Here is an 8,818-nt window from a genome sequence, read left to right as displayed (position 1 = left end):
TTATTTTTATTTTGTTTTTGTTTTTATTTTATTTTATTTTTATTAAATAAAATTTTTTAAATCTTATTTTATTTTAATATTATTTGTGTTAATGTTATTTTAATAATATTTTGTTTTAATATATTATATTAATATTATTTAATTTTTGTTGTATTTTATTTTATTTTTATATTATTTTTGTTTTTCGTTTGTTTTATTTTTATATTATTCTGTTTTATATTATTTTTGTTTTATATTATTTTTGTTTTATATTATTTTTGTTTTATATTATTTTTGTTTTATTATTTTATTTTTATATTTTATTTGTCGATTTTAAGTAAGCTGCCGTTCTATTATTGAAGAACGGAACATTTTGAATCAAATAGTTATGTAGTACCAATGAGTGCTGTTCAATCGATATGAAATACATGGGATGGAAGTGTAGGTTACGTTAGGTTAGGTTGCGGAGCAGTTTCCACTCTATATTTGTAACATAATTAATGTTTGTAATACTGCAAGTAGCATAAAACCATATGTTCCACAAAGGATATCTCATGTCGATGTCATATTAAAAATATTTTCAATTTTTTATTTTAAAATAAAATGCTATAAGCATCGTAAAAGCGTTATTTTATGTTTTTATGTCGTTTTAAGATAGTAAGTAGTATTCTGTTCCATTATAACAAAATTCGCAATTTCTGGTCACTTGGTAAAATAAAAAAAAAAAAGGAAAAAAGAAACTTATTTGATATATAATACCCAAGCAACACAAAATATTTCAACTGAAAATAAAAGAATTTTCCACATGATTTGCTCTCAAAGACACGATTACCAATTCAACACTCATAGGAGGAAGATGTGAATGGAGGAATAATAACCGCAACTGAGCAAGAGCAGATCAGTATTTTATCACGAATCATGCTTAATTATTATATGCAGGAAGGTATAGATAGGAATTCTACAGGTAAAATTTAAAATCTAAATTTGAATGGTTCACTTGTTGAAAACAAGTTGAATAAGATAATGGTATGATAGAGATCTGCACAAAAAACTGTACTCCCGCATATGTACGAGAACATACGTTTTTGCTTTAGTTTCTTTCATCATCCCATAGTAAAATTAAACCTAAAAATTATATCGGTTAAATTTGGGTTCTACTTGTATATATAAAACAAAATAAAGGGCGGAAATTTAATATGTTTTTTTTTTTTTAAGTTTTACGTAATCAAATTAAGAGTAGAGTAAAAAATATTCTTAAAAAAAAGAATTGGTGAAATTTGAGCTTCAGCTATAAAGAAAAAGAAGACAATATGTCATAATGTATGTAAGTTTTTATATATACATTTTTTGTATATTGTAGTGTGGATTTTGAATAAATATTTTATTTTTTCGGTTAAACTAGGGTTTTGAAAAATAATGAAATTAATAAATTGAAGACTGCATTTTATACAAATGCAATAAAAGTAATAAAAAACAGAAGCGTTTACTACTACTTCTAATTACTTTCATATCGAGATGGAGTTTTTATAATAAATAAAATTATTGAACAATATTAACAAATATATTGTAATGGTTGTAATTGATAATGTCATGGTTCTACTGCTGTCCTGCATTATTGTTTTGAGAATGTTATTGTTTGCACAGTCAACCCATTTACATAACGAGCTGCTTGCTCTTAATCATTCTTCCGATTGTAGCGGAAACTCCTTGTTGGTATAGCGATGCTTCACCTTTGATAAATTATTAAATGGATTATACTAAAATGACTCTTCCAAAAGTTTCTTTTCTACGTTGGGTACGATATAACAAATTATAACTTTATTATTACAAATTTATTATATTGGTATGTATCCTTGCTATTTTGTTACTAAATAAATGGCATGCTAAGACGGACACCTTGGTGGGAACGTCTGGAAACCATTTGTTACGGTCTTTGCACTTAATAATACTTAATAGTAAAAAATGAAGAGACCGAAGAGTCGCTGAATACCACTTGGAAAATTTTTTTTATCGATAACCTACAGCAATTATACACCGATGGAATAATAGAACTACCAGACAAATAGCAGGTCATCAATAAATAATGACTAATATAATATGGCTTGATTAGACTTGTTTTTCAATAAAAAAATTTTTGTTCAAAAACACCAAAAATCGTAGTTACTTAACATTGTGCAATACATTCGTAATATACATATTTAGTATAATATAATTAATATTATGATAAAGTAATTAATAATAAATAATGTGTATTTTATTCTTAAATTAGATAGAATCTGTATTAGCTATCAACTGAAATAAGAATTTCACATAGGTTGGGTCAGTGTCAATGTTTGGATTTAATATAACATTGCACTTGTCCCGGCCTATATGCGATTTTATTGTGCAACAAATTTATATTAAATTTATAGTCTTTTAGTATAATGCATATAATTTATAATTTAAGCAACTGTTATTAATCATTTCATCATTCGTTTTCTTTTTAGGTTATTTGTAAAAATATAAAGTTTTGATTATATTTGGCGAAAAAGAGTTCAACAACAAAATATACTTGGTTATTCGGAGAGTAATTTCGTTTTTCCTCCCGATAGAAGCTTTAATTGTATTTTTTTTTATAACCATTTTTAGGCTGGCAATTCAACTGCTACTAATTTAAGGTTGCTAAATATGTCAAACCATATGACTTACTTATCAGCTGTTTGGAAAAATTTGATTTAAATGTGATGTGTTTCGGGATATTTTAAAGGATTACGTTAGCACTAAAAGGCACGCAAGTATCGATCATTTCTAACAAAAACTCTTCGTCAGGAATGAGATAAAATACTACAGAACTACTTTCGGCCAGCGTGTGATGTTTGTTTGTGTCGTCTCAATGCCTAAAATATTAAATTTGAATTATATCCGAACATGTTATTCTTTAGCACAATAAAATTTTAAAAGTTGTAGTTCGATTGCCTCGCTCTCTATATATTTTAATTACTGATATAGTAAGGCTTGCATATGCAAAAATGCGACAGATTCCACGCAGTAGTTTTTGGTTGGTGTCCTTTCATATTTAAAAAGTAAAAAGCAGCATTTTTAAAGTATATATTATTTTTGCACTATAACAAAGACGACTGCATAGCTATAATCATGAAGATAATGCAAGGACGCTTACAAGTGTGATAACTTCCTAAAAAATTTTACAGCTTGGATGGTATATATTGCCCCATTTATAATATTCTTCCGAACTGGCACTTTCTGATAATTTATTCTAATCAAAATTACAAGAATATCACTATTTCTTAGAAGGAGAAAAACAGCTTTGCTTTAAATGAAGAACTCAAAAACCACTTGAGTCGGGTTTTTTTGCCAGCAAAGAACAAATAAATCATATAAGCGTGTAATAATGCTACTGCCAGAAAAGAGGGCAAACGTTATTGGACCGAATAAACAATATATAATTAAATAAAATATTTATTCACTATTAGAAAATCGTCTTAATTTTCATGAAATAAAAACGAAATTACTTTTCGAAAAACCCTTTATTATAAAACAATGAATGGCGAATATAAATATGAAGATGGGACATGCCAGGTAATTTTTTATTTTTATTTTTCTTTCCTTATTAAAAATATAAGTGATTGAATTCTTTGAATGAAATTTAAAGAAATTATTGTAAAGAAACAGTGCTATGATATTTTAACTATTCTGATATGATATATTAATCATTGTGCTATGATTTTTTAATTATTCTGCTATATAATATGATGACTGAATAGAAACTTCTTAGTAAATCGTATTTTATATTTTATATAAAAATCAAACTATACTTTCTAAATGTATATATTTTTTATCTATATATTTTTATTATAAGCTTGAATTTTGAATTTCATTTATAAAATTAAATACCAATATCTTAAATTAAATTGGGAAAAAGAGCACAAGTTGAGTTTCATAAATCGTGTTAATAATCAAGACAAATAAGTGGGGTTATTGTTTCTTGACGGACGTTATCAATAGCCAATTATTAAAACTGGCTGGGTTAACTGAATTGACCGTTATCATCGCGACACAGTTTCATACTTCAAATTCTTACTTAAAATATTCTAATCTCGTTTAATCTCGTAATCTCGTTTGAAACCATCAGTATATATAAACTCCTCAACTTAATTTATGGATTACGTCTTTGTCATACAGATGGCACTACTAAATGAAGCCTTTCGTTATTTCAATTTTTTTTCATTTAAAGTTTTTATTAGTGTTGCCGAAAAAGCTACGCTTTCTTATAATGACAAAGAAACTATTTTTTTTATAATTTAGAGGGTTTTCGATTAGCAAAGAAAGACTTAGAACTCTTCAAATTAGAAGCGATGACTAATCGTGTTTATCCGCAAGTAGCAAAGGCTGCACAAACTTTCAGTGCTCTATCCTGACACTTACAATTCAAACAAATCATATACGGACTATAATCTAATTTAGAAATTGGAATATTTCCTAAGACCACTGATGATGAGTACTTGGCGATAGTCGAAGCAGTATTGTATGGTCAGCCAAATTTCAATAAATTAATTAAATTAAAAACCTAAATTTCTTTGCTATTCGAAAACCTTATACCCTATATGTCTAGTTTTTCGACTTTTCTGTTAAATTTAAAGAGTGTGATAGTTAGCCACCTATTTACTTTAAGCCCATGAATTATCAATTCGTTCATGAATATCACTCACAGCAATCGAAAAAGTAAAAATGCTTCAATTTGTTGGCGAAATGAAATGAAATTAAATGAAAAAAAAAAATTAATAGAAACATAATTTATTATCTAGTTATTAAGTTTCTGTTGATTGTATTGAAAAAAATTTATAAAAAAGGGAATAATTAACACAATGTGTTAATGTACTTAACTAATAAAATAAGTGTAATTGCAATAATTTTACACAAAAGGCTTTCTAATCATGCTTTTTATTATATCTCAACCTTATTCTATTGTATACAATATAAATTACTTTTTATCAGTATTTACTTTTTTAAATTCATATATGTCATTTGTATATAATATTCTTCACATTAAGCTCGTTGAAAAGTAAAATCTTTAATTTATTATTAAAAACTATATGTCGTTTGTTTTTTGAACGACTTACAATGATAGTATGAAACTGTAAAACCATAAGTAACAATCTTTCTATAAGCATATTTATAATTTTATTTCGATCTGTTAATTTTTTTTATTTTTTGTAGAACAGTTGTTGTTTACAAGTTGTTGAATTTTATTGCTAAATTAAAAAATAGCTCTGAATACTGATTACGTTTGGTGTGTAGAAAATAATGAAACAATTCATCATCATTAGAGATACTTTTCTTGACAAGATTCTCGGGCATACCGATTAGACTAGACAATGGATTAAACAGTCAGCTATTTGAGTAAATTTTGTCAATACGATAAAATGCCTTGATATAGTTTAAGATATCGATGTTTAAAGTTGTAAACTTTTACATTTATTGAACTAACAAAAATAAATTATACCCCCGGCATCTAGTATATATATCCGTTAAGCTAAGTCGAAATATAGCATAGTTGGAAAAGTTACGTAAAATAGCTTTCGGTATTGGAATCTCAGTTGTCGGGATTCTTTCAAATTCTTGTTTAAATAGTCATGGTAAAATGAATATCCAGGTGGAACTGAACAATAACGTGTGGGGTATCATTTTGTGGCTTTTGTTCAGAATAATAAAATATTGTATGACAGAATTCATAATTGCAACATAAATAGAAGGGACTAAACTTAAAGAAACCAAAATTCTTTAAATATTCCTTTAAACCATTCTTGAATATTTTAATTCTCTTTCTTGATGGTTTGCCAAAAACTAAACAAAATTATTTGAAGCGTTGATTGTATTATCAATAAATAGTACTTTTGCGGCGGCAAAGTAATTGTAATGAATCTTTTAGGCCGAGGTTTAGCTCGCCCTGTACCGGATTCCAGGTCCAGTCTTAAACAGTGGGAAGCTAAGACGAAATATGAGAGAACTGAAACAAACACTATCATAAACTAAGTAGTGCTAGTGATGCAATTTCGTAGTCGTGAAGAGAAAACAATGTATTTGTGATAGAAATTTTAATTTCTACCTCACCTCTGGAGTTTGTTATGAAATGTGAATTTCGTAGCTATGAAGGGAAGAACAATGTATTTGTCATAGAAATTAGAGATAAAAATTTAAACTTCTGTCAAACTGAGCATTTAATGCAACGATCTGGATACCAGCTGATTGCTTTGCTTCGTTGTCACATTATTTGGAGACTTAAAATCTTTATCTATAATATAAAAGACATAGACTACTATTTATTTACTTTTTGCGCTAAATCAGTAAACTCGGTTGCAGTTATTTTCTAAAATCGTACTGCAATGAAAATAATACCAATATCATCTCGAATATCACAACAAAAAAAGTAACTGCCATATACATTGAGATCTCGTTATCAGATTAACACAGTTTTTTAACAGCCCAAATAATGGAAAAAAACCTTATCGCAATATAAAATCCGCGTACAAATAGCAACAAAGGATCAACAATCATCACTGATCAATGTGGGGACATACCTCAGAAGGCTTGTTGAATCTATAATCTGAAATGTAATCAGAATTCAAAAGCTCTGAATTTCTGTATTGTAAAAAGGAGGTACAGGTTGTTTTTTTTTTTATTTTGCTTTAAAAATTTTAGTTTTACGCAATTAATTAATAAATTTTATTATATAAAATGCTTAAAATCGAATACATAGTTATTTATTAAACATTACTAGAACTACACGAGACTTATACAAGTATAACATCCAAGCATGGTTAATGTACACATAGCCAATAAAATCTGCGTTCACCTTACGAATTTTGATATGTGATATAAAACACAACATAAATATGTATTTTAAATTAAAATTTTTACATACATTTATTGTTTTCTTTCTATGTTCATTTTACCTTGTGATGATAGTAAACTCCATTGAATAACCCATTGATTTGCAATATAACTGTTTGTATGAACCTGACAAGAAAGTAAGTCCATATAGTAATGAGAACATTTTTAACGTTCAATTGAACGTTTAATGAATTTCACTGATTGGGATTTCAATTTACACTGTGTCAAATCCTGGATAAAACCCACGAACACTTCATTAAAACCCACCATCTTTTTTTTTTGTCGACTAAAAAGCAGCAGCAGCAGCAGCTTTGGATAGCACTTAAAGAAGGGAACGCGTTTACGCCGAATTGTCTAAGCTCGGTATCCCAGCAAAGTTAATAAGACTGCCGGAAGACGTTGAGCAGTTCCCGTAGCTCCGTCAAGATGGCGTCAAATCTCGTCGGCTTCATACAAAATGATGCCTTATCATCATGTGACCTTTTTAATTTCCGCATACATAGGGCAGGTTTTCATCGTAATGACAACATTTTACAAATGTGTTGAGGCTCTTGCTTACACCCAACGACACTAATCTCACCAACTGTGATGTTACAGCTTATTTTAGAGCTATTAAAAAGATATCTGCGATAATAAACTTATTGGCAAAGATTTCAAATACATTGGCGCCGGCGTAACAAATAATAACGATATCATTCTGGGAATCACCATTGCTAATAAGTGCTACTATGAGCTGAGTTGGCAATTGTGATGTGAAGCTCTTGTTCGACAGACTTATGTTCTATAGGTCGTTCAATCTTCTTTTACTTCTATATAGCGCTACTTGTACTTTTGTAAGGCGCAAAAAGTATGGACAGTATGTATCATCACAGAATGATAAACCAGCACTAGAAATTTTCGAGATAAAAGTTCTTCGTAAGATGTTTGGTGTCCTCTATGAGTTGGCTATGACTACCGGATATGTTACGGATTAAATGGTATTAATAGGATTCAATCTGAACTTCCAAAAATAGAACAACATCCCTATATTAAGTACTTAAAACTAAACTTATCTGATGGATTCTTTACTAAATTAAAATCATAATCTTGTGATAAGTAGTACAGTCAGAGCCTAAATCAACGATACATGTTATAGTAGTTGGGAAGCATTTTCAGTTTTTGTTTTTATAAATATGTTTATACCTGGCAATAAAGAAATACAAAAATAATTGCTTTTTGTGTTATTCTTTTTTCATATTTGTTCTGCTCTAGGAAAATTAAAAATAAAATGTATCTCGAAAATGTATGTCATAATTTAAACATTTTTATAGAACTTCAGTAGTTCAAGCTATTATTTGTTTACATTAAATTATTCAATTATTGCCTTAAAACATTATTACAATATTTTTCATTTAAAAAAAAAAAAAATTCCAAAATTATTGGCATTACAATTTATTGTCATTATTTCTTTTAAAGCACTTCAATTAAGTTGTATTTTAGTTTTTGACAATATCGATACGTAATAAAAAATTTAAATATTATTTTTAAATTCTTTATAAATATTCAAAGATAATTTGTAATTTAAAAATGTGTACAAATGAACAAGTTAAAAAAATTTTTTTTTCGTTTCTTAATGAATTGTAATAACAATTCAAATAAAATTTTTAACAATGGCCATAATAAAAAATAACAAAAAATAATTGTTGAATGTATACTTTTTCTGTAATAATAATTATTATTATTTTTTTTTTTTTTTTGTACTTGTTACTCTTCGTTTACTCATTATTAAATTGATTTTTCCCCAGTACCTATTATATAAAATAAAAAACAAATTCAATTAATTATATTAAATAAGTGAAACTGAGAAACAAAAACATCAAGCAAAAACGATTAACGGCATTTGACGAGAGCGAGCGCGTTATGCCGGACAACTCACCAATACATTCTTATTTACTTCTCTCTTCTATCATTT

The 8,818-nt window shown here is 27.6% G+C and overlaps 1 protein-coding gene across 1 annotated transcript in view; it reads left to right on the top strand.

Annotated features, from left to right (window-relative positions):
- Positions 1 to 3,527: 3,527 nt before the first annotated feature.
- The window catches only part of LOC119679815 (transcription factor Adf-1), a 25,658-nt gene continuing 20,367 nt past the window's right edge, over positions 3,528 to 8,818 (top strand). The window contains exon 1 of the mRNA XM_038092374.1: positions 3,528 to 3,555. The gene's annotated coding sequence lies outside the window, so the exon portion shown is untranslated. The remainder of the gene's footprint in view (positions 3,556 to 8,818) is intronic.

Source organism: Teleopsis dalmanni, chromosome 2 (assembly GCF_002237135.1).
Source record: "Teleopsis dalmanni isolate 2A chromosome 2, ASM223713v2, whole genome shotgun sequence".
Classification (NCBI taxonomy): domain Eukaryota; kingdom Metazoa; phylum Arthropoda; class Insecta; order Diptera; family Diopsidae; genus Teleopsis; species Teleopsis dalmanni.
This window is presented reverse-complemented; position numbering and strand designations above follow the sequence as displayed.